The 27,351-nt window shown below is 44.4% G+C and overlaps 1 protein-coding gene across 11 annotated transcripts in view; it reads right to left on the bottom strand.

The window, feature by feature from the left end:
• LOC143373994 (uncharacterized) overlaps window positions 1-27,351 on the bottom strand; it is a 146,976-nt gene that overhangs the window by 33,064 nt on the left and 86,561 nt on the right. The gene's annotated exons all lie outside the window — the stretch shown is intronic.

Genomic DNA, 27,351 nt, shown 5'->3' with positions numbered 1-27,351 from the left:
GTCGTAAGCAGTATCTCGTCGGGTCACCGTCGCCTGACAGTGTCCCGGAGACAAATTTCCGGGGCTGGGCAACAGCCCGCAATCACGTCCCTCGCGATGCCATGGACGGTGTCGCCTCCCTGTTGAGCCACAGGGGACGTAATCCCCGAAAGTTGCGCAGTCTGCGTCGCAGCGTCTGGGATCGCTGCGTTCACGAACATGTGTCTGACATTTTTAATCGTCGGATTAAAATAACTGATGCCCAAGGTGTAGCCTTGGAACCCATTATCCGGCGGATGAGCGGGACGGCCACCCAAAGTGTCGCGTGTCCCAGCAGACCTGCCATCCCGACGTGGCTCTAAGCTGCACCTCTCCTCCCCGTTTCCAGGTCCTTTTCGATTTTGCCAAGGGGAGAAGGTGGTCGGGGGTCGACGGACACGGTTTGGAACAAAAGAATTAAAAGGACAGAAGCGAAGCTATAAGCTGCTTCCTCGAACTCGGAATATTAAGTGGTATAATCGATGATATACAGCCCCGATATCGGGGAACGTGGCTCGAGTTCTCTGCTCCTCTCTCTTCTCTCCTCCCTTTACAAGCGCAGCCTCGAAATTCTCCGTTTCCGCGGACCGTTAATCTCGCCGAGGCTCTGTAAATGATTTCGTTCCCGCGTGAACGAGCCTTCGGAGACGGCTGGGGAGGTGATCGAGACCGGTTGACGAGCGACGAGCTTAATCAGATCAAATGTCCGCTGCACTGGGTGCGGATCGAGTAATGTCGAGGCTGTTTGAGTTCTCGCGAGGATACGGCCGGGACGCGTGAGATAGTGTTGTTCGGTAGGGATCATTTCATCGTTCTAGACGATCTAGACAAAAGACGGGGAGCGTGGGTAATGGAACAGAGCTCTTCGCCGGTTTACACGCGTGTATACGACGGGAACCAGGCGCTCGCCCACGGCAACTGGCCCGATCGAGAGATTTCTTTATTGCGGAGATAATAATGATCAGACCCTCGGCCGACTTAAGAGCTGCCCGGGGCCTCGGTTTACTGGCAAATTACTCGGCATCCTGCACCCACCGGTGTAACAGTCGTAAGCCTATTTTAAATAACCACCGGCTGCCTCGTTTAGCCCGTGATCCACCGCTGATTATCCTGCCCCGCACTCGCGCCCCTTCCAACTATCATACTTCTTCAAATCCTCTAGAAAGCGTAATGTTTATTCTTCCAGTGAGGTGATTAATACATTCGAGAGCTAAACGTGGAACTCTGTGGTCTTATTCTATTTAGAAATCTACTGTCGATGAAAAACAGTATTGAAGTCTCGACGTCCCGAACAGTTGCACTAGATACGAAGCGTAAGCTATTTTCCCGCTAATCGTACGTTTCGATATAATCCGCTACAAGTTTTACACTATTCAAATCGGTGAAATCTGACACAGCGTGGAAAGATAAAACGTAAGTCTGCCACTTTAATCGTTCAGCGATGCATTGTGAAATTGCTCGGCACTCGACAACTGTCATTCACCTCTTCCGTCTGCATCCATGAACTGACAAGTTGCGAGAGAACATAGCCACGTAACCGATAACCGTGCCACGATCAAAACCAGCAGCACATCCCCGCGTACAATCGTCTGCTCTCGTTTCAGGCTCCGCATTCATCCCCCGAAGAACGACCACCGCGCAATTAACACCCTCCTCGTGTCACGTCCTCGCGAGAGGATCTGCTCGCAAATTCATGTGTAGCCGTCGGAATCGGGCATCCACGCGTACCCCGAAGAGAAGATCATTATCCGCGCGAGCACGGCTGGCCGCCGAGAACTTTCTCGTGCCATTAGCCGCTAAACGTTGATCTTTTAACCGGTAGCTCGGCCATGGTGCCATAATTACGACGGTGAAACGCGGTTGGCACCTTGGGAACCCACCGTGGGCCGATATTCATTACGTAGCCGGGCACGGTCACGCGAGTACATTTGTCATTGATAGATGTGCACACACGACCCTCCGCTGCCGTCGAGCAAAACGGCACAGAGTGAAGCTGAAGGGGGCAGGGGAGAGGGTTGCGACAGGGCCGTACTTCCGGAGGGCGGTACCTCGAAGAGGCTGCAAGAGGGGCAATTGACCGTGCGTGTACGTGCGTGGCCTACCTGTGCATGGACAAGTGTTCCAGGTAAAACCCTATCGTCGGGGCGGCCATGTTCCTTGCACTTCTGTCGCACTTTCAGGTATTCGCACGCACTCGTCCGCGAACGGTGAGGTCGAGGCAAGGCATTTCTGATGACCCTTCGCGAACCTTTCACCGCACCACCATCTGTTCTTCTGTAATAGTGTCTTACGAACGTGTTCCTTTTTTTATTAAGCTTCTTATCAATCGATAGTATTTCTCTGTTTGGTATTGTAATGTATGTAGGGCGAGGGGAGGGGGAGAGGAGTCCCCTAATGGGAAGTCGAGTCAGTTCCTCGTTTATTCTTCGTTGTAGAAAATACTGTTCGATCAAGTACGTAATATTGTTAGTTTTAAAGTAATTCGCAGTCGATGGGTGAAGTTCGTTGAATTAGAGTAGAAATCGACACGGCGCACAGTGGTTCGAGTATACTACATGCTAGCTGGACAAAATTATTTTTTCGCGGTATTGGGTTTACATGGGGTTCAAATTGTTAGAAAACAAACCTGATTCGTATCACAGTTTATTGTTTCACTGAGAATATTAATAAAATAAAAATATGACTAATTCAATGAAGGAAAAAGAACGAAACGACAGTATTGTACTTTAACTATAATTATCAGTTATAACATTATGCCTATTCCTGTAATTTCTGAGTTTTTAAGTTTAGAACCTAGTTTTTGAAATCAGCTTTCTCTGCATCAATATTAAAACAGTGTTTTACTATTGTAGGAGGAATAATAATCACTGGTTTAATAGCAAGGTGTACTTTTCTCCATTCTTCACTTACCTCATTCAATAAATATATATATATATTATTGAATGAGGTAAGTGAAGAATATATATATATATATATATATATTTATTGAATGAGGTAAGTGGAGAATAGAGAAAAAGTATAAATTTCGATGTTCGCGCTTGCGACTCGCAACGGACTCTGCGGCAAGCGGCGCGTCGCCCGGCCACTTTTCAGAAAAGTGGCAACGTTAATCGACGTCATTTCGGTCGCTGGCAAAATAATGTCACGCTACGCATTTTCGGTCTACTTTGACCTTACTGCGCGCGCCCGCGTTAGTATTGGACTTCGCGGCCCTACACTATATGTTCCACGGCGTTCCACGCAACAAGGGTTGAATGTACGAAAAGTAGAGACTTTCTATTTTTTTTTTTTTTTTTTTAAGCAAATGATCGATCTGCAAAAATTTACAAAACTATATTTTGTGAATTGTTTTCAAGCGCGACACTCGGCAGCACAGTTGTTATACTTTAGACTCTATACGTAAATGTCCCCAAAAAAGCTCAGCTCGTTAACCCCCAAAATAATTGAGTTGTTAACGAATAATTCCACTGAAACTGCTCTGCAAAGAGAAGTTGCCAGCACCATTCTGCTTGATGAAGATGAGATATCATCACATTCTACTGAATGTTCTTCGGATGATTCAAGTAGTGAATAAGATTAGCGTGTATTGTAATTAACAAGAAATTAATTGTTATAAGGCACACTCATAGTTAAACTATATTACTGTCGTTTTGGTTTCTTTTACTTGATTAAATTAGTTACATTTTTATTCTATTAATATTTTTAGCGAAGTAACAAACTGTGATGCGAATCAGGTTTGTTTCGTAACAATTTGAACCCCATATGAACCCAATACCGCGAAAGAATAATTTTGTCCAGCTAGCTTGTACTCGAACCACGGTGCGGCGGTCTGTTTTATTTCCGTTAATTGGCGTAGGTTTTAACCGAGTTGGCTCTTTTTTAAATTGGAGCCGTGTTGCACAGCGTTAACATAAATATTCACGTGGACGGTAGTTCTAAACTCGATTCCAGCGGCGCGGCAACAGGCAGAACTTTCGCCACGGGGAAATAAGTACAAATAGAGAGCGAAGGTAAACGGTGGCTAGTGTCGACGGATGCCTATTTTGCAAGCTGGTAGCCGTGTTCTTCCTTCCAAGAAACCACTTGGACGTTTACCATGAGCACACTTTTGCTCTGTAGGGTACTCGGAGGCGCGGTCTTGCCAAAGTGGAGAAATAAGTCCCTCGCCAAAGGCGGCGCGCCGACCATAAATGCGTCAAAAATTAGCCCGGCTAATTCACGGTGAACGCTGCTCCAACGTCCGCCGTATTTCTCCTTTACATTCTTCTGCCGATGCACGACGGTCTTTGCGCTGGATCGTTACGATAATTTCTAAGGCTCTTGCAACTGAGGATGTAACGCTGGGTCCATTAGTTTGTAAAAGGTGCAAGTTATCGACGTGGTACTGGGCCTTGCAGGGATTCAACGATTAACCTGCGGCTCGGGCAAGTGGTGTGTAAAACAATATCCTCGAGGGTACAAACCAACAAATTTGATCCTCGCCATATATTACATGGCTGTAATTATTTTTAAGCTCTGAGGTTTAAGCACCGATTTTAAAAAATGATGCGGGATACATCCCTGGTGCAATGACTTGGGGGGAATATTTTATCAAGGCACCATACTATGCTACTTCGTTATTTAATCAAGTGTATTATCATTGTGCAGTAAAGTAAAAGCACCAGTAGAATTGTTTGCAGGATATCAATGGCAGATGCAGCTGCAATCATTCAATCATTATCCAATGTTCCGTGGTGTTTCAGTATATCATTACCACGTTTCAGCTCGATTGTATTTGAAATTGAGATCTTCTTGGATAAATTAGAAAATACAGTCGATGAACCTTGCACCTTCAGTAACGATTTTTGAACGTGGAATAAACGAATCTCTAGGGGAATAGAGTTATAATAGTGGAAAGATACGTAGAAGATGGATGCCGTATATTTAACCGTAAGAAAAATTAAGGTACAGTCACTAGAGCATTGCTGGCGCGAAGAGAAGTGTTTAAATCTCTAACAATAAGACAGAAAATTCTTAATTCACATCCCACCGACATAATTTCATCATTGGCCTGCTGATACTTGGCGTTTGCGCGGCCAGACCCTCGTTCTCCGTCGCTGGGAGGTTCCCCGTAATTAATGAACCCGCTAACTCATCCCACGCGAAATCAGCTCACAAAGAACGCACGTACGTGCGCACCTTCGAAAGCTGAAGGGTTAATCCCTTTCGAGACAGCAAATAAAGATGACGGTACAGGTAAATACGCCTCTACCGCTTTAATAAAATAAACGCTCCGCTTCCGGCGACAGCGACTCGCCCCATAAATACGTTCCATCGGACGTGGAGCGTCGCTTTGTCCAGCGAATTCGGCAAACAGCGACGCCTCGCGTCGAGCTTTTCGCCGTTTAATCAAAATTAAAATTCAGTTGGAAGTGCGTCCGCCCGCTCGCCCGCTCGCTCGCTCGCTCGCGCGGGCTCGAGCGGCCGCTCCGCGGCCGGGCGTATCCAATTAAAAAAATGAAGTGCTTTTTCATATTCATCTCTGCCTCGTTCCATCTCCCTCCCGCCCCCAAACTTCTCTCTGCTCCCATTTGTTCGTAAATAATAATTAAAAATACTCGTCCACGGTTGCCCGTCCGCGGGAACCGCTTGGCGCTCGCTAATATTAGTCGTCAGAGAAAGAAAGAAAAAGCCCCCGGCCGTCGCTCGAATATCCACATTTCCATCGCTTTCCCCATCCCTTATCCACCCGCTCCACCCCCTACCCACCCCTCCCCCCCCCACATCCCCCTTTACCCCCGCCGCTTCCGCCAAACGTAGCACTGCTCGTCATTCTCCTCGTTTGCATTCGGGACAGCTCGCGCTCGCGACGAATTTGCAAGCTTTTAATACAAACGCGACGCGTATACCGTCGAATTCGAGTGTTGTTGCCCGTCGCTCAGTCTCTCCCCGCTACCACCCCTCCCTCTGCTACCAGCCCGTTTATCCCAGTCCGCCGAGGGGGGCTTTCTACGTCAGTCCCTTTATGAATAAATCCGGCGCGAGTCGTTTTCACCTGCAATCGCCGCGGTGAAACGCGATATCCTGTCTCGCGACGTGGTTACCTTTCCATCGCCGAGGAAACGGTATCTCGATTTCAGCCCCGTTCCTACGTATGCAATTTGGATCGTGACGAAGGATTTGATGGTGGGGTCGGAGACTTGCGTTTAGGAGTTTACGGGCGTAACGATTTGTTCTATGGTAACGTGTATTTGATTATGTTTGATATTGCTGTTTGAAAGATAGTCGGGGGCGTTTCGAGTCGTGGTTGCGTCGATGGAATTTTGTACGATTTAATTGATGAGGGGTGCCTAGGTTGTAACGTGTATATCGGTTGAGGGGCCAGCTGTGAAAGAGAAGAGTTGGTCTTTTTTAAACAACGACAGTTCAGGAGCTAATGTGAAGTTTTACTCCCAAAAAGTCATTTTAATAATTTTCAGTCGGAGCACATGTTACTATCGGCACTTACGTACAATCTTCCTACCTCCTTGGCAATTGTACTTACATGAGCTTAGGTATCTCGAAGCAAACCTCTCGCAGCTAAAAACAAAGGTGAAACCCTTCCAACCCCCAAAATTCGTTCACTCGTCTCCCAATTATTTTTCATACGCAGATTTATATTAATGCCCCGCAATTTGTCAATGCTCCTCTGCGTCTTCGGCCCATAAATGAAAAATACAGGGCGGGGTGCAGAGAGGGGAGGGGGCAAGATTTATTATTCCACGGCATGTGTACGCGGCCTCGTTGAACCGGAACCGCGGCCGTATTTTGCCCGCGGGGCGCCCTAATGAACGGAACCGGGGGTCGAACACTCGGAATGGGGCACGGACGCGTGCGCGCGCGGTTTCGATGGCTTTTAAAAGTGGATGGGCGGGCGCGGCCACGTGCCGAAAGAAAACTCGACGAGCCACTGACCCACGTGGCCGGCCGTTTTTAGTCTTTCTATGCGCCAAAATGATTGATACACAGGGGTCTCGTGATCGCGATTTCGTGGGGAAGGGAAAAGCCTCCTATGTTACGAGTTTCGCTTGAGTTGCCAGGCTTTCAACGATTTCAGGGAGCTCTATGGAGATATTTAAGAAAAATCGAACTGTTAGGTCACAGATAGTGTTCCTTCTCGAGAATGCTTTGTCGAGAATTTCACGAGAAATTTTATAATTGCTAATCTCTTATTTCTCGAGAAATACTATAATTTCTCGAGAAACTTAAGTCTAGGAAAAATATTATAAAACTCATTTATTTTCGTAAATGAATGTATTACTAGTTAATCGCGAACGTATAAACACATCTACAATTTATAATACATCGTATTAATAACATTAGAACCTATATGAATTCCAATAGAAAATCACAGTAAATTCTTATGTAAAAATTTAGAAAAATTGTATACTGAATTAAGTATCTAATGAGTTTCTTGTGGCTATTAAAGAAGAAATATAGAAAAGAGGAGATAAGACTATTGTATCCCGTATAAAATTTTTGCATGATCCAGAATTTCTTCCAAAATGGTCAAAAGACGCATTTTTTCATTTAACAGCCAAGATGGCTATATATAAAACGTCAAACTATAAGAGTAAAAGATTTTGCCACAAAAAGAGAAATAGATTCGCTGCACCTTAACGAAATCGATAGTTCCTGTCATTTTTCATTTAGATCAAAGTTTCAGTTACTTTTAGTTTTCTTATTATTACAGAGAGTTTAAAATATAAAAGTTTATTAGTTTTCCTATGATATTATGCAGTTTCATTTGTTCCATCCTCTGCAGTAATGTTTTATTCGTCTTAAACAAACTGGTATTCCATACATACGCTTCCTCTAATAATATTCTACAGTGGAGGCTCAGTTCAGGAATACATCCAAGCGCAAAAAAGTTGTATGTAGGTACCTAAACCATTTTCAATCTTTCTTTTGGTTCGAACCTAATAGGTATCACCCTGTTCCATTCCATCTTCAGCAGAATAATATGTTGCAGTTAAGTGTACAGTTTAACAAAAAAAGAAAAAACGTTCATCAAAAAAGATCGTCCTTACAAACAACCCCCGATTTCAGAAGAAAGAGAGCAACTGCGAATGGAGGTGCGAGAAGCGTCGTGGGTCGAAAGGGTCAGGTGTATGGTCCGTTTCTCGCGCTATTCGTGCGAGGACTCGTCGAGCTAGAATCCCAGCGAGAGTCTAGGGTCGAGGGTTTAGTGCGCGCCTTCTCTCGTTGGCACACGACATCTTTGCTCCGACTGCTCGTAAGCACCCTAAACAAAGGGATATTGAGAGACTCCCGAGAGAGATAGGACTAAGAAGAGGATAAGGCGAGGCGAAGTGGCGGCCGCGGGGGCAGGAGGGAGGGTGGTACGAGGGTAGGGAAGACGAGCTACCCACCTTAGGATCGGGGTGACTCCGCCACAATGGTGCGTCGCCTGGAATCCAAGGGGTTTATTAAAGCCGCGGTTGGCGATACAGCTCACGTTCCCTGCTCTTCCACGGACCACCCTCGTTCTCTTTCGTCGTTCACCCCCCGCCCTGCCGACGGCCGATCTCGCCGTTCCTCTCTCCCAGCCCGACCGTGGATACGCTCTCTTAAGCGAGGGTGTCCGAAGTCGGGTCACCTACGTCCTACATCTACTCGGAGTTTAGAGGATACCGCTTTAAGCCTGATCCCTCGGACTCCTTTTAGAAGAAGCTCGAAACTAAATTTGAATTCATGGCCCCCCGCGAGCCGGCTTGCTGCATAATGCACGCCGCGGGAACGATCGAACTTCCGCGGTTTCCCGCTTTTTCCATTCAAATTCCCGACAGCCCTCGAGATCATTTCCGTTGTTGTAAACGTTCATTGTCCCTGTCCAGACGTCGTTTTGAATAAGAGATTCAAAAGGCTGCGCGTGCTGCACTGTTATATACCGGCGGTATTTATTTACCGCTTGCTTCTACACTCTTACTGCAACCCTTTAGTCTTTCCCTCCTATTCTATCAATTCCTTTAGACACTTGCAACCCCTGGCCTCTCATTTTCCCATCAGCCACATAGCAGCCTTTCTTACCCCTCCGCTGCCTCACACGCACATCTTGACCATTGTTTCCATTGTATCTTCCTCCGTCTACCTTCTCCATCTCCGCGCACCTTGGCCACCTCGATAATTCTCGCACCCTGGCGCCCATATCTCCCCCCCCCCCAGATCCTGTCCACTCTTCCTCGCCCGATCCGCGAGGCTGTCTAGCCGTCGACACTCTCCAAGTTTTATATTCATATCACGCGTAAATCAGAACATCGTCGGCCGGGAGCTTTTATCGACAGCGACGCCGCGCGAGCGGAGCAACAGACGCGTGTAAGAAGGCGACGCCGGGTAATCGGGAGCCAGGGAACACGTGTCTCACATCCCTCTGCCCAGGGCAGCCAGAAGCGTAGCCTGTCGATGGAGAAGGTCCCCGCGACAGTGAACGGTTCCCTTTTCCGCGACTGTACGAGCCGCCCCGTCGACACGGAACGCGCATTAGGCGCGACTGCATCCTCACGCCCCGCAGCTACTTCCACGATCTCGCCCCCCGAACAACCCCGGGAGCCTGAGACTCTGCGCTTCCCATCGTCGAAGTGCGCGTTATGATGGCTCGCGTATACTCATACACTAACGATTCCAAGGGCTCCGCGTTTGCCTTTCGCTTGTCCTTGGATTTGTGATCGCGGGGAGACCTCAAGATGGTGACTTTGTGCAGGTTATTAAAATTGAATTGTGGCCAGTGTATAGGTTTTAGGGAGTAGGTAGGATTGAGCTGATTTGTATTGACCATTAGCACATGAGTGATCACTTAAGGGAGGGAAGTGTACTTAAAAATTCAGCTGTGTGCCGCTGATACCATGATTAAAATGTTAAATTACAAAAATCAACAACTCTATTTAGCGTCCACTTCTGATAATGCCACGATAGGTATTTTTAACACAAGTCCATTAATAGGGAGTAGGTTTATTGGCCTTCGATAAAAATATATTGCAAACTCGTTAATAATAATAGAAAATAAGAAAATCTTTGACTTTAAAATATGCCGAAAATGTTCCTTTTACGACTAGGTAGTCTTAAATGGGACATTAGACGTCTTGAAAGGGACGCGTTAATGAAAACCCAAAATGCGAACAAAAGTAAGATCAGTTGTATAAAATATCATTAATACACACATAGAACAAAAAACGAAATTGGCTACACTATTTATTCCGTATGACTTATTGCCCCATTTTCCGAAAATTTTACAAACCGCTGCAGAAAGCTGAAGAAACTTTTCCTTTGACATCAGAAAACCATTAAAAATCTGTACTTTTTATGGCACCTCTCCCTAGTGTTCCTGATTTCTCGATATTTTTTGTTCCTCGAGAAATCAGAAATCAGATCATACTTCTCGAGAATTCTTGAGAAAATGAAAAAAATATTACAAAATTTATATTTTTGGAATAATGCTGATAATATTTATCAAAAACACAAGAAACCTTTAACTAATTGTGCATTCCTGTCTAATTTGCACAAACCTTGTATAAATGGAAAAACAGATATTAAATATAATTGATATATTTATTTATTTAATACAAAATTTGTGCAAAGCGAAACATTACTTTTTTATTTTAAAATAGTTTTTTAATCTGTTCCTTTTTTTTGGTGATGAAATCTGTAGCTGTGGAAAACTTTCTTTCGATTTCAGTGGATGTTGATTTGACCCTATGTAGCAGATACAAAAGTTGTGGTAAATTGGATGTCCTTCCAGTGGACTCAAAAATATGAAATTCCTTTGTTAAAGTCCGGAATTTATCGTGTTCTTGGTTGATCCTAATTTCTTGGAGGTTCTCTGCGATTGCTATCTCTAATTGTTTCCTTAATGGTAATTCTTCATTTTGAGGACCCGTAAATTTCTCAGTATTTTCAGTAGAATCATGGTTACTGTTATGTTCTCCGAAAAGTCTAGCTACTTAAAAATTGTTTTGCCATTATATACATATCTGTCGTGGATATTAAATGACAAACTCGTCTTTTGAATCTTTTTGAAGAGATTCTCCATTACCTATGCAACAATTTTATAGGGGATACAATAGTTTTGTCTCTTCTTTTCGATATTTCTTCTTTAATAGCCACAAGAAACTCATTACTTAATTCAGTTGGTGTACCATTTCTCTAAATTGTTAAATAAGAATTTAAGAGCACCTTCACCTGTCAATAATGTCGAATCTTCTCTACTGAGATTTTCTATTGTAATTCATATAGGTTCTAATGCTACTAACAAGATTTATTATAAATTTGTAAATGTGTGTATACGTTCGCGATTAACTAGTAATATACAATTTGAACTAACTGAAAATTCAATTCCGCAAATAAATGAGATTTATAATAATTTTCGTAAACTTAAGTTTCTCGAGAAAAATAGTATTTCTTGAGAAATAAGAAATAAGCATTTATAAAATTTCTCGAGAAATTCTCGAGAAAGAATTCTCCAGGAGGAACACTACCTCTCCCCTATGCACTGTTCAATTGAATCTATTACTTTTTATAAGATGTAGTGTTTTATAAATTCTTTTTAAGTTGTTAAGCGTGTTAGGTGCATATGATGCAAAGTGCAAGAGGTTAATGATACTAAAATATATCTTGAACTTATATCAAATCATTCAGCGATCATTCTTAACTCTCTAATCCACTTTCTAATAACTCTACTTTCCTATGTACGAATATACGATTCCTCAATCCCTTCACTCACAGAAACACTGTACATCTACTTGCATACTTGTACCATTGTAATTCGCAGCGATGGAATTCCGTGATTATCAACGAACAATATCACTCCCGCAGTCCCAGCAAACTCAATAGAAGTGAAGAACGATATTAGCTGTTGACTAAGTCAGTATAAAAGTTAATAACAGCCCGGGGGAAGCATAAAAGTTTAGAGCTCTCTCTGTTACGAGCGTCGCCCTACACGCGTATCCATCTGATTCCATCCTGTTTAACCGACGACGAGATGGCTCGTAGAGGACAAAAATCGCTGGAGCCGGAGAGGAGCGAACGATGAAACGATCCCACAAGCTAGGAACACAATGGACTCCGCGGGGCTTAATATAAATCGCGGTAACGATATTCAAACTGCTCGCTTCCGCAATTACTCCCAGTCTCCTCGATTGCGATTCCTGGATTCTCCCTCGCGACGACGATCACGACGAGAGGGATGAAATCTGTTTAATGTCGGTTATTGTAGTCGGATGAAATCAACTGAATTGTCTAATTGCCGAAAGTGCGATCGTTGGTAGCTAGAGCACAGGGATGAATAATAACTGCGTGCTTCAGCCGTTATTAGTAAATAAAAGCCGCGAAAAAGGTGCTGTAATTTGATCTATAAATGAATACGTGTCTGGCAACTGACGGGGGATGAACATATTTAACTTTTGAGCGACAGCAGGATATTCTAAGTAAATACTAATTACATATTTAAATTACATTGCGCGTCAAATTCCCATTAAATGTCTATTTTAAAATGTAGCACGAAGCCTCTTCTGACTCGCAAATTGCGAGATTTATGAATTGCTTGATGGACTCTTAATAATCCCTGGTACCTTTTATAGTTTCCAAGTTAAATAGTCATGCGATGTCCTACTTCATTCACTTATCAGCGAGAATCTTTCAGTGAAACTTAGTGGCGTCGCTTAAAAAGAGAACGCGTTCAGCAAGAGTGTGCAAGAGGTCTAAATAATCGGGATAGAGGATCGTTCCCGGGATAAACTTCCTCGAGGAAAGTTTCATACCCGGGGGTTGGTCAGAGCGCGGAGCATAAAGCCAGCCCGTACCATTCTCGATAGCTGGGGCGAATACCGTTAATTATGCCAACGCTGAACCAATGAAGTGCCGATAAAAAGTTGGAACGACCGGGCTGGCTGTGGTTGCAGCCGTTCCGGCGTCGTAACCGGCCAGCGCGGGAGTTAGGAGAGCGTAGTCGACGAAATAGGCCGTTCAGGATCCTTTAATAAAGACACGATCCTCGAGAACGAGGAGGAAGGGTATTCTTATTTCAAAGGAGCCGACCACTCGATGTTACGAGGCTGAAGGAGCACTCGCCGTTAAGGAAAGTATGAATGTCCTTTTGGATCAGAAAAGCACATCTAGGCACCGACCCCTCTTGCCGGGGCTCCAGGGTCCGCCATAATTGTGGCGCTTCTTCAGCAGGGGGAATTCTTTAAGATGCTAAGCAAATCCCCAGATTCGTTTTATGTAAGTGACGGTGACAATAAGAAATTGGAGTCACTCCAATTGGGAGTGCCCTGGGCCTCGAGTTTTAGGCAAATTCAAGAGCAATATGGATTCTGAATGTATATCGCAGATTCTTCAGAAAAGTCGACATAAATATTTCCTTGTAACAGAAGTATGTATCTAAGTTCTACCTCGTCCAATACTGGCCAGCATATTTTTCCAAAGCTGCATTATATGGATCCGTTTCGTTTAATTTGACAGAAATATGGCCGAGTGGAACCGTATTACCTATTCGGTACATTGAACTTTATTTAAAATTAAAATATACCGCTGGCCATATTCTCGACACCTCCAGTAGGAGGCACTTAAATATACCTCAATGTATCGAAATAATTTAATTCCGCCTGCATAAAGCTATCCATAGCCAGCGACGGTAGTTGGGTAAAAATTGTTCGCAGAGGGGATAACAAAATAGTCGGACCTGATAGACGGACTTTAAATCCCACGGAGGAGAAATAAATTCGTTTGAAAGAGGCACATCGATCCGATAGAAGGAAATCGTTGCTTGGATACGGAGCCTGTAGCTCTCGCTGGATTCCTATAGGAACAGGCTGTAAAACTGTTCCTAATACAAGCTGTATATCCCCGTCTCGTTTCTTCGAGGTTCGCCGGAACTTGCATTAGCGTCTCGTGGCTGGGACCAGAGGGCGGGGGAGCGGTGGTGCTATACTTCCTGGACAAAGTAACCGCGCCATTGTCGCAACAAACCACCCCCCTCGCCGGGCCGTCCTTTCACCCGCCTCACACCACCGAACCGCGCGCGTCCATTGTACTCGCGTCGTGTTAACTTATTTGCGCGATACGTACGACGCGACCCTGGCCAGAAACGCGTCCGCTGTTTCTACATTTAGTCCAGTTACGTGTCACAAGCATTTACAGCGGCGCAGGCCAATAGCGAGGCCCTCCGTCGAGTACACACGCACGGGGGATGAAAAAGTGGGGAAGAGGACTGGTGAGTTTCGAATCATCCTTGTACCTGCAGAAATTTCGAAGGGGAATTGCACTCGCCGAGCTTCCAGGTGAGCATGCGCATCGGAGACCTCACTATTCATTGGTACACTTGTACTTTTGTAAAGGGAATTTTTTTTAAGAAAATTCGCAAGCTGGTATTCAGGGAATCTTTAAATATCTGATAGGTGAATTCTAGATATTATATTTTGGGTATTTATTTTATTTGGCGGTATTGAAAGAGGATTCATAATTTTAGTAGATTTGGGGAATTGAAATAAAAAAGGAACTAACTCTAGCACTCGATCAACGGAGAAATAAGCGATCTAAATTAGGGTTTGAACGAAGGCTGTTCGAGTACTCGAATATTCGAGTTGCTTCAAGTTCGGACCGAGGCGAGTACCCGTAAAAACCGAGTAGCTCGAAAGAATCGATCGGCTCGATAAAACCGAGTAGCTCGAATTTTTTTCGAGCGGCTCGAATACACTTGGAGCAGATCGAAATTCTCGAGCAGGCCGACTGTGTGGAGTAGCTTGAAAATTGAAGCTTGAAATTTTCGGGCAATACGAATGTTTTGAATGTTTTAGGTTACGAAGAAAAAAGTAAGAAGAAAAGAAAGATAACATAAAGAGAAGTGTATGAATACGTTCATAAATACAAAAAAAAAAATGAAAAAAAGAAAGATTTGAATTTAGTACTCATTTTCAAAAGTTACAGAATATTTTCAGTTACAGCTAACATTTGAATTATTCACATTACTTATTGAGGACCATTATTTACATTCTCGTAGATAAACGTATCCTAAAATATTCGAAAGGTTCAAGCTTCAAGCTACTCGACACTGTCGGTCTGCTCGAATATTTCGATCTGCTCCAAGTATATTTGAGCCGCTCGAAAAAAAATCAAGCTTCTCGATTCTTTCGGGCCGCTCGAAAAAATTCGAGCTGCTCGGTTTTATCGAACCGCTCGGTTCTTTCGAGCCACTCGGGTTTTACGGGTACTCGGCACGGCTCGGCTCGCTTTTTCCGAGTACTCGAACAGCCTTAGTTTGAACGTTATTTTGTTTTGCAGACGTTGTTGCCACCGCAGTCATAATTTTTAGCTTCTGATACCATTCGAAATGCTTCCCAAAGAAGATATAAAGCCGGGAATCCACCGGGAAGCTAAGCTATGCTATGCGATGCTGTGCTACGTTTAAAAAAAATTAGCTTCATTTCATTTTGGTGGAAACGGTTTCATTTTTATTACCAAAATCTACGTTAAAACATAGCACCGCATAGCATAGCTTCGCCTAGCATCCCGGTGGATTCCCGGCTTAATTAATTTTCATAATGCTTATGCCATATTATTTAAAATTGAAAAAAGTAAGTTTTCTTATTTTCTATGATCAGTACATCCCATTAGAATACATTACTACTAACTCAATTTCGCAAACAAAGTGGGTTAGTCAATTTTTGTTTCAATGCCTCATTTATACCACAGCGATGGTAATGGACTCGAAACAATTGAGCCGTTTATTTTGAAAGTGGCGTAAGTCCATTTTCCAAAAAAATCGAGTTAGCTATCTTAATAGTTACATTTTTACACGATCTTTTCATTCTGAAGCAAATTGTTACTAACATATTTAAAGTCATTAAAATTTTGTGAAACGAAAATATGCTGGTTAATGAAGCGATGAAAAAGTTTATTTTGAAAGTGGCGTAAGTCCTATTGTGAGAGTTTCAAATGGATACGGAAAATATTGTGCAATAAAATTTGTCGAGATCACAGCTTTATGTTTAATTATCAAGACAGCAGTTTAATTATCAACGTGCCATGAATTTGTTATAAACAATTTAATCTCAAATTTCACTTTCGATCCGCTGACGGATTCACACGGGTCTCCGGATATGCCCTTGTAATTTTCAGCAATTTGTTTATAACAAATTAATTGCATATTACAAAGTAAATGTCTGCGAGACATAAAGCAGTCACAACTAAAACTACAGCAAACAAATAAAATGCACGAAAAATGTATTGGAATCCGCGACTTGGACAAGAAAAAAAAACGAGAAGAATCACACACCTAAAATATAAGGACTTAATGGATTTATTATATAATATACCACCTGCACACCATAATTATTTTAAATCACTCCCGCATACAAAGACTGGAGAAGACTGAATAATAATTAATAAAACATTATTAATTTTAATGTGAAAATTACTTAACAAAGAATAAAAGTTGAATATTTATTTTATTTTATAACAAAAGTGTGTACACTTATTTTTATTTCAAAGGAAATTTACTTTTTCTATGGACTTGTGCTTTCTTAAAAATTGAAAACGTCATTTCATCGATTTTGAAAGTGGCGAAAGTCCATTCGTAGCCATCAAACACATATTATTTCTTAAATAATGTTAATTATGCTAATTGGGATGATAAATTTGACACCCTTGGTAACCCAAAAACACGATACTACTATGTTATCTGTTACCCATATTTTTAAATTTAATCCAACGCAAACCCTTCGATATCTCGATTCGAACATAAATGGACTTACGCCACTTTCAAGATAAACGGCTCACATAGTCCTTCACCTTCAACGCCTATCATCCGCGACTCTTGATTCTTTGCTGGCGTCACCATCAGAGATCACTCTTGACGCGCTAATGTCCAGCCCTCCCCTACCCACGCGTAATTCCGCGTCGAGACAACTATTGCCTTTCTATGGTCATTTTTTATTGAACCGATTAACTTTTCCAACGAGTCAAGTTTTCCCCTTGAATAATCCATCCGACGGGCGAATTAAATTTCAACGACAAAAGGTCGATCAATGATGCACGGGACTTGAAACGACAGTTGTGTCGCGCGGTTCCATTAAAATACACGAGTTTCCCGTGCGCGGGGCATCGCGGCGTGTCTAAAAGGAGCGTGGAAAAAACCGAAATTATCCTAGCGGTATAAAATTCGATGCTGAAAATTGCACCTGGCCGAGCCACGTTTGTTCGATCCCGCCGCTGCCCACCGGAGGATCAGAGGCGGCGCGGAGGCAGCGGCGGGGAATATATTTATTGCTTAATTCGCGCTTCTTTGTTTCATAAAAGTGAGAAACAGCTTTAATAACCGGCTACGACGGGGATATAATGAGGGGTTGCGCTCCGAACGCCGGAGATGCTCTCCCCGGCGCGCGAAAGAAAGCGCCATCTTATAAGATATTATAAGATAACCCGTTTCGGTTTCACGAAACTGGCCGGGGACCGGTGGGTCCTTTATCGGGGAATACTTAAGCGCGCCGATTATAATTCAATAGCACCCCGCTCTCTTCAAACGAGATACTGATCCGACCGCACGGAAATCCCACTGTTGTACGACGAATCTCCGTCGATTATCTCGTGGGATTGGAGACTCGGCGCGAAGGAGAGCGTCCGCTATCCACCACGGATAATCTCGCATCGCGTTTAGGAAGTGTCTGGGAAAGGATTCGACTCTCCGCGAAGTTATAGCAGGTACTTGGGTGATTGTATATAGGTGCCTAAGACGTGGGAGCTGTTTAATGGGAATAAAGAACGGAACCAGGGGGTGAGTTTCTTCTTGTCCCTCGCAAGGAATAGAAAAAGGATCCTGGAGCTTGGGAAGTTGCTTGCGAGGGACTACTACAATCATCCTCCACTCTCCTCAGCTCCAACCTCTGATCACCACTCTACAGCCCCTCGATCGAAGCAGCATCTCACCCGCGAAATCCCCCGATACCGTCCTCGTTAATCGGAAGGCTCCATCTTCCCCGAGAGGCTCCCGGAGAGGGTGGGTGGGTGGGTGGAGCGACACGCGATTCGGGAGTCATAATTTCGACGGGTAGTCGGTCGACGCTGGATGACGCGGTCGTTGTCGCCATCGACGGAGGTGCCTCGTTTTAGGGCACGGCAGCAGCTCCTCGCCAGGGTGAAACGGTGGTGCGGAGAGCGGCGGGGGTGGCGCGCGAAGGAGGAGGGCGAGAAAGAAGAGGAAGCGGCAGCGAGGCGATTGTTCGAGGCGTGGAAGCGCGCCTTAGATGCGACAATTGAGGTTCCAGACTGTGAACCTGCAATCAATGCTTCGTCGCCGTGGCGCGGAAAGAGAGTCCACGAGGGGTGGAGAAGCTGCCGCGATGGGGAGGGGGAGGGGGGGATGGTTGGCAGCGAGCAAACGACGGAGGAAGCACGAGGAAGAGGCAGACGCGTTCGACAGAGAGACAGCGGGTGTTGGAGGAACAGCGGGAGGGTGAAGGGGGGAATAGGGAGGGTGCGAAGACTGGCGGAAAGGGCTGGCTTTGTCTGGCTGTGAAAGCTCCCGGAGGGTGCGCGAGAGGGAGGGTTCCTCGAGGAATACGCCTCGAAGGAAGCCGGCTAGCATATCGAGCCCCTCGCGTCGCGCATCCTTATTTCACGAACCGAGCCCAGGGAGCATCGGCTATCCACAAATCTGTCGATGTTCGACAAAAAAAAAAACGGAGGAAGAAGGGCAGGCAGGGAGGAACGACGGAGACGCGGCTGGGAAAACCGCGTTTCCGCTGTTTTGCTTCGTTCCGGGGAAATATAGCCGGCGTTGCCAATGAAAGTTATTGGAAATAATGCACTGACTGCGGCTGGGAAGCGAGTGTTACCGAAGACGGGAGAATATTCCTTGGAAGCGGCGCATTTCTTTGGTTGGACGAGTCTTTGCGCGAGGAGCAGGTCGCGTGGCTTTAGAATTCGTGTGGGCATGACGTAAGGGTGTACGTTTGAATTTTTGTGACGTGTAATGATGGCGGTGGTTGTTCCAGATATCAATGAACTGCTCTCGCAGAGTTGGTCCTGATAGTGTGAAGAGGAGACGTGTATAAAGATCTTTTCAACGCGTTCTACAATAAGTCACAATACATATTTATGAAAGTTTCGATAAAATTTTCAGCATGTATACAACTTACTTAAATCTGTCTGTGCAGGATTTTAAATTTTCATTATAGACTCAGGTAAAAACGTTGAAGAAGCGACCTTCACTTTTTTCTTCGCTATTCCGACCAACTGTGATTCTTTCCCAAAACGACGAAACACGTCATCTAGCTACTCAAAAAGCTCTAGTCGGTTGGACCAATTTTAAAAGAGGTATTCGGTTTTAAGGGGACTAGGCAGTCGAATAATCGGTTTTTATTGCATTTTCCGAAAGTACTATCTTTTCTCAATAAAATGCCGCTTGGTTTATAATAAAATTTGCAAAATTGTAGATTTGGCAGCTGAAAACGTCAAGCGGTAACCTATAGCGTCGCCTTTGCCCAGAAACTTTAAACGCGTTTTTCTCGAAAATTCGAGATTTTCATTAAAAAATTCGGTGACTTCTTAATTTTTTTTATGAAAATCTCGAATTTTGACGGACCATATCAGAGGTTTGCGCCGAAATGGCACATGTTTTACACGTCCTGTAATTTTTTCCAAGTCGATCTGAAACCTCAATTCGTTCGCAATCAGGAAAAAATGAAGGGGAGAAAATATTCGAGAAAAACGCGTTTAAAGTTTCTGGACAAGGGCGACACTATAGGTTACCGCTTGACGTTTTTAGCTGTCGAATCTACAATTTTGCGAATTTTACTATAAACCAAGCGGCATTTTATTCAGAAAAAAAATAGTACTTTCGGCGGATGCAATAAAAAAATCGATTTTTCGACTGCCTAGTCCCCTTGAAGGGTGTCCCAATACTATTGCCCGGCACTGTAGGTGGCGCCCCGTTAGTTTGGGTATTTGTAGAGTTAGGAAAAGAGTCCCATCGAAAAGTCGACGTTGGAAGAATTGGTAACGCGGCTGGTCAGTATGCAGAGGACAATTAGGAGCTCTCAGGAGCTACTAGTTGAAATTTGGAGCCCTACTGTGGATTGATAAATGTGAATTGTGGAAGGCTCAAATACTTATCCAACATTAATACCATCATCCAACCACAATCCTTTACACAATAATCTCCCCCTCCATTTAACCCCCTCAACTGTCATTTGTCTATAAAAAAACGCGATATAAATATTATAAATCGTGTATCAAAGATAACACCCAGACGATTCAACTAGGTATCCAAATACCCCCTTCAACCCTACAGGCCCAAAGCATGTCTACGAAGTTTCATGTTACCGAAGGAAATTATTTTTCAATTGAAATAGCGGCTGCACGGAATGGTGGTTCCCTGGAGAAGAAAAGCTGCGCGCGTACCATCTTTCAAGGGTTCAAGGCCCACTTCTTAACCGCAACCTTCGGCAATAATAGCCGATAATGATCGGCCGATCGATTCTTCCGTGTTATTGTAAGTTTTGGGCGGTTGTGCATCCGCGTGCCAGGGTGCACGATCCTCCTGATTATACGGGGTGCCGGGGAATTGCCGCGTTTAACGTGCATCGTGAAAGCGACTACAAGCGATTATCCGATCGCACCCATGTCGAAAGCATATCGCGATTATATGCAACAGCCACAATCTCGAGGAAGCACCTGCCCCCGACCGTCGTGGATCGACCGACCCACGTTTTCGGCGGAAAACGACGGCGCGTTAATATTATTGCGCAAACGTGCAGAGGAGTGACACGGCGATCCACTTTGTTCTCTCCGTAATTTGTTTCGACTTTAATGGGGGCAATTACAGTTTGCCGACCACGATCTTTAATACATTTATCGTTGTTCCATAAACATAAGTTAGCGGCTATTGGTTGTCGATTGCACTCCGTGTCAGCAATTATCGGGCTTTATAAACGACAAATTGCTTGAAATGAGATTGGCAGCAATTTGTACGACAGGCAGATAGAAATCTACGAAGAGTGATATGTTTTGTAAATACTCACTGCGGGAGGTCCCGCTGCTTAAGATCCGCTGATAACACTCATCACTCGAGGTTACTTATCAATCACAACTTCTATGTTACAGAATTCCAGTCTCTTTCCCAACTTGACCCAGTAGCGCACTCAGGATTTAACTCTACACTGCACACGTGAATAGCTCTCGTAGGGGAGACCGGGACAAAGTGGGACGGAAAAAGTTGAAGTCGAATAAAATTTTTCCCTTTCAATAAAAATGTTTGGAAATAGATTTATAATATAATTAAAACCTCACTATTGACAAATGACGAATAGCAATACTTAAAATAAACTTAGAGTATATTGAAAATCAACTTGAAAGAAATGATGCAGGAGGTATCAGTTTACCCCATGTATGGGGTAAAGTGAACTCCTGTCCGGGGTAAAGTGAGGTGCAACAAAATAAGAACTTTAATTAAGGATATAGGTAAATATTAACCCCTTGCGCTGGAATGACGTGTGTAGCACGGCAGCTTCTGGCTTTTTTTGCACCGTGGTTGTCAACAACTGTGGCAGATTTTTCACTTTTTTGAGGGTAGATTCTGTTCTATCACGCCGCGTGGTTTCCCAGCTAGCTGGCAGGTTAGGTTATTGCGCACATCACTCGCGCATCTTTTCTTTGCAACTCACTTTGCCCCGAATGTGTACTCAATGAAAAATGAATTATTTAATAATGTTAGGATTAATGTTTTCTTAAACGCGAGTACATGTATGTTTATAAGCGTGTTATAAACAAATTGGAGTTAAAATAACACACTTAAGACTCATCTATCCAAAAAGCTGAATTGAAAAAAAAACAATTTGGAAGTCTATAAAACTTAATTTTTAATTTTTTAAATGAATTTCCATTTTGCGATATCTGAATGTGTATAATTATCACTGTGGTATTACACACATTTATTACGTCACCAAAATTTCTAAATATATTCTATTGTTAAAGAATAAATTAAGAAAGCCCATTTTACCCCGAGGTTCACTTTGCCCCGGTCTCCCCTAATATTGAAAAGGATGGTAGTGTTAAAGAGATATTTGTTCAGTATTTCATTTCGTTATAAATATTTTTTTCGCAAAATAGCTATGCACTCCTAGATTTGGAAATATGGGCCTGTGAAGCCCAACGTGTGCAACAGTGTAATTTTAAATAACATGTGCACTGGAGGGTCAATTTTGGGGTGAGCAAATTCAATAAAATTCATCAGGTGATTATAAAAATTTATTTAAAGAATAAAATCCAGGTTTCTTTCTCCTTTTACAAAGCTTTTAAATCACTTTAGCCGTGGTTACAATAATCACCTTTTTCTTTTTCCTTGCGGGGTGCCAGGGCTCCTTGCCTTCCCCGCTAGGTGCAGCGCTGACTTGACCCACTGCCTAACTCATTTCTTTACCAGAAACCCACCGTGAGATCTCTTCAAAGCCCTCCAAAAAAAAATACATACACTAACATATACTAACCCACCATAGAACACAGAGCGCACGAAACTTCCAGCTATCAGAACACTCAAAGCATCCGCCAGAAGTGCCTGAAATGCTGACCTTAAACCCCCGAACAAAAAGCTCCCTCTGCTCGGAGGCGGCTGCAAAAGTTGCAGGGTTGAAACCCCCGAGTACGCTCCACAGACCCAATTACTACTCGCGAGGGTGCTCGATCTCGAGTTGTCGGCGAGGCGAGAGCTGTCTGCCGCGATTCCAGCGGCGAAACGAGCGAGATCGGTGCGACGGCGAAGGGGCGGGGGTTGGGATGCGATAAATTTACACGTGTCCAGCGAAGACGGAGCGTGTCGAGCAGACAGAATTGGTAGAGAGAGACGATCATGTGGCGGGATTACCTGTGCAACGCGAGCCATTAGCTGGCGTGTGTGCAATGTACTCGAGCGGACTTGTAGTCGGCAGGCGGCGCGGTGGGGGCGGGGGGTTGGGAAGAGGGAGCCCCGATTGTGTGCAAGCGCGACGGATAAACGCAGAAACACCAGGCGGAGGAGCTCGAAAGGGCTTTCCCTTCGATACGCCGGCCGATCGCCGGCCAAACAGCCGCGAGTTACACGGCCCTCCCTCGAAGACGCCTGAAAACGCCGCCGGTTTATGCACGTACGCGCCATATTAAGCGTAAATGAAGCGGCCGCGGGTATACGAGTCGGAGTCGCATTAAGCGGCTTGCGGGCTAATGGAGGTAGCGGTGCCGATGTTGGCCGAGCAATTAAGCCAGTCAGCGGTCGAACAGAGGATAAATAACGGATATACAGGTGGTTGGGCCTTGGAGCAGACGCCGTGGCTAGGAAGACGCTTGTTATTTGCCCGTTCGGGGACTCTGCGCTCAGCTCTAGGATATAAGGGTGTATATCTCCGTTCCTGATCGCTGAGAATTTTCGTCGGTTACGCATGCATATTTATGCCAGCTCGATGGGAGAGTTCTTTTCCCTGGATCGCGGAACGGTTCTATTGTGGAGCACGGAGGCCTGGGGAAGAGTATGGAATCGGGAGGGTGTTTCGAAGATGTGGTTCAGGTGTCTCGAGAATGCGTACGCGAAAGATGATTGTAACAGAGATGTGCAGAGGTGGTTATTGTGAATTTAGGGGCGGCTTGAAGGTGGCTTGGAATTTTGGATTGTGTGAGATTGGAGGAGAAGTGAGTAGGCTGAAAATTGGAACGTGTTTTAAGGAATTTTTTAGCAGTACCTGCAAGGGCCATAAAGGTAAGATTTTAAAAAAGGTGAGTCAATTTGGAGGATGAGAAAGTTAGGATGTAGTAGAGGAGCTCTTGACTTATTTCGAAAGTGACCATCTGAATTTAAACTGGTGCTACACAACGCCGAAGACTACCAGATAACACTAGTTTACAGTCATGTCGTGACGTAGACTCCGCTATGATATTCTTACGTATAGTGGTCCCCTAAACTCAAAAATCGATATGAGACGAAATCATGTGGATGCATTTTTGAGATATCGCCCGATGAATATTTTGGTAATTTTTTAAGAAGACGACCCGACGTTTTTGGCCATACCTGGCGTTAGAGTTCACTGATTTGATCGCGACGACTCTTAAATAAAGGGTAATTAAATTGCATACAACTCTTTCTTACAGTGTTTTCCAATCGGACCAATAGTTTAGACGGAATCGAGCGAACCTTAAGATAAATGTAATGTTTTGGCAAAACAAGCCTAACCTAAGCAAAATCTATGCACAAATAAGGAAGTTATGGGCGATAGAGCTGGGGTACCTGTTTTCAACTTATTCCCTAATTTTGCATTTCTTCCTGTTTCTTGGCGAATTACGTATTTGTCTTCAATGAAAATAAATTTAACTGTATTTTATTTTTTATTTTTGAAAAGCAATTTTGGCTCTTTCTGTTTCTTTTGCCCCCATTGAGATCAGTTTCTCTTACAAAGAACCAGTCGTAGTCACCCATCATTGACTTTTTATCTGCTGATTAAATCTCTAGCCATGTTCATCGCTTACAACACCAAGATTTTGTGGGATGAAATCCAAATGCGAATGGAGGTAATGGATCTTCAAAGACATGTTAACGCCTATATAGAGAGAATAAAGAAGTAAAAAACATGTTACAGCAGATGATCGATACAAATGAAATTATTCTTGGCAACGATAAAAGTCCGGACTTTGTAAAAAATCATCGATGATTTGCTAAAGAACTATAAGAAAATCGGTATGTAGTGCTTTTTGTAATAATTTCCTTTGTATCGATCTTCTGCTGTAACATGCTTTTTACTTCTTTATTCTCTCAATATAGGCGTTATCATGCCTTTGAAGATCCATTACCTCCACTCGCATTTAGATTTCATCCCACCAAATCTTGGTGTTGTAAGTGATGAACATGGGTAGAGATTTAATCAGCAGATGAAAAGTATCGAGAGCCGCTACCAAGCATTCTGGGATGAGTCAATGATGGGTGACTACGACTGGTTCTTTGTAAGAGCAACTGATCTCAATGGGGGCAAAAGAAACAGAAAGAGCCAGAATTGCTTTTCAAAAATAAAAAATAAAATAAAGTACATTTAAATTTGTTTTCATTGAAGACAAATACGTAATTCGCCAAGAAACAGGAAGAACTGCAAAAATAGGGAAAAAGTTGAAAATAGGCACTCCAGTTCTTTCGCCCATAACTTCCTTATTTGTGCATAGATTTTGCTTAGGTTGTGCTTGTTTTCTTCGTTAAGGTGCGCACTCTGCGTAAAAGGATAAGAAACTGGACGTCACATGATAATTTCTATGTCTTCCAGGCTATGTAGTGAATTTTCGATTTCAATTTCGGCCCCAAAACATTACATTCATCTTAAGTTTCGCTCGATTCCGCCTAAACTATTGATCCGATTGGAAAACACGGTAGGAAAGAGTTGTATGCAATTTAATTACCTTTTATTTAAGAGTCGTCGCGATCAAATCAGCGAATTATAACGCGAGATATGACCAAAAGCGTTTTCTTAAAAAATTACCAAAATATTCATCGGACGATATCTCAAAAATGTATCCATAGGATTTCGTCTTATGTCGATTTTTGAGTTTAGGGGACCAGCTTACATACGACTACCTTACATAAGAATTTCATAGTGTAGTCTCGATCAAAAATAATTTTTGGATTTTGTAAGCTGGTGTAATTATTTGCCGCAGGAAGGTCGAAAAATAATTGCAGATTTCCATCAGCGATTTAGTCCTCCATCAGAACCCCGCCATCAAACAGCTTTCAAGCAACAGGATCACCGAGTTAACGACTTGGGGTCAATTACCGGGAGAATCGGACCTTCCTCGAGTTTACGATACCTCGAGGTCCGCTTTGTTTCATAATCGATGCCTGCTCCTGTGTGAATACGCGACCCCGATGTTTAACCAAAACCGAGCGTTTTCCTCCACCTTCGCCGCGTATCTCTGTCCCGACAATTTCCAGCCTGACACGTGGCTACTCGCTTTTATGGCGATGGTGTACTCCTTTACGACTATCCTCGGCTAATTTCGAGGCCTGGGCACATGTTCCGCCAGAGGATTAATGCTTTATAGATGATACACATTTGTGGGCATGCTTCGTCTCCTCAGTGATGATTTTATTAGTGTCGATTATTGTCTCTTTGATTTAACAGTGCACTACAAGTGGTCACTTAAACATTACTCCTAAAATCCTCGGGGACTAAACTAGCCCCCGCAGGAATTAGAGACTTAGAGAAGCGAAGAGTAGCCTAACCAATCAGCCAATCAACAGATGCCTAACGCCAACAGCCTGCCACCAGCATTCTCCTCCTCCGCGCGCAACAAAGAATCAAACCTCTCCTCGATCACAACCACTGTAAAATCCTCTCCGCTCCAGTTCCCACCATCGAGCAAACTAAGTCACACCAGCAGCTATCACTCGCCGCCAGGAAACGCCGGCGAACCGCCGACTCCGGAGCCTCGGAGCAGCCCGCCACGCGTCGCTAACAACCCATCGCCGACTTCCTGTCAATCGAACTTCTTCAATTTCCAGTTCCGTTCGCCGTCGAGTCGCTTGGAAAGCGTGATATACGGGACGATGCGCGGCGGTAGGTTAGATTCCAGGAGACGCGGAGCGAGTACACAAAACGAGGGTAGGGAGTAGGGGTGGGACGCGTGGGCCCGAGGCCGACCATTAATGACGGTAGGTTCGCGGCACTCGTTCGCCTCGTTACCGTCGCCCTGGGGCACCCCCTGGCTGCGCGCCCCATCCCCCGTATCGCCCAACCCCTCGGTCTCCATCGACTCCTTTAGCGTAATGCGGCCAGGATATTATTTGTTTCCACTTGTTTGTGCGCGCACGGCAGAAGCTCCCGACAAACAAACAATCTTGCCTCTCCTGGAGAGCCACCGAGAGACCAACCGACTGGCTCGCTTCTCCCTTCCATTCTGCCCTTTCATCCTCCGCCACCGTCCGCGATGAGACGCCCTTTGTATCGTAAATAGATCAGGAAGAAAAAGAGAGCTGACATCGGCGGAGGGAGGAGGGGGCGACGTGCACCGAGCTCCGCCATCCGCCGACGACACACGGGCGCCTGGATGTGTAACGGGAACGAGGCATTCGCCAGCGCGCCCCTTTTCTGTCAATGCTACGATAATTATTTCTGTAGACCGGCCCATAATGGCTCATTCAGACGGTGTCGCCGGCTTTTTTCAATGGTAAATCGCGCCATTAAGCGGCCATAATGAACGCCATCGCCGGCAGCGCGACGCGACTCGCGATATTTGTCTACCAGAGAGATGGAGCGGGTCCCGGTCATCACCTACCCCCTTCCTCCCTGTTCGAGCCCTTCGGAACGGGTGAAATGGATACCCTGC

The sequence above is a fragment of the Andrena cerasifolii genome, chromosome 1, assembly GCF_050908995.1.
Source record: "Andrena cerasifolii isolate SP2316 chromosome 1, iyAndCera1_principal, whole genome shotgun sequence".
NCBI classification, from domain to species: Eukaryota; Metazoa; Arthropoda; class Insecta; order Hymenoptera; family Andrenidae; genus Andrena; species Andrena cerasifolii.
The sequence above is the reverse complement of the archived record's forward strand: the minus strand, read 5'-3'. Positions and strand labels throughout refer to the sequence as shown.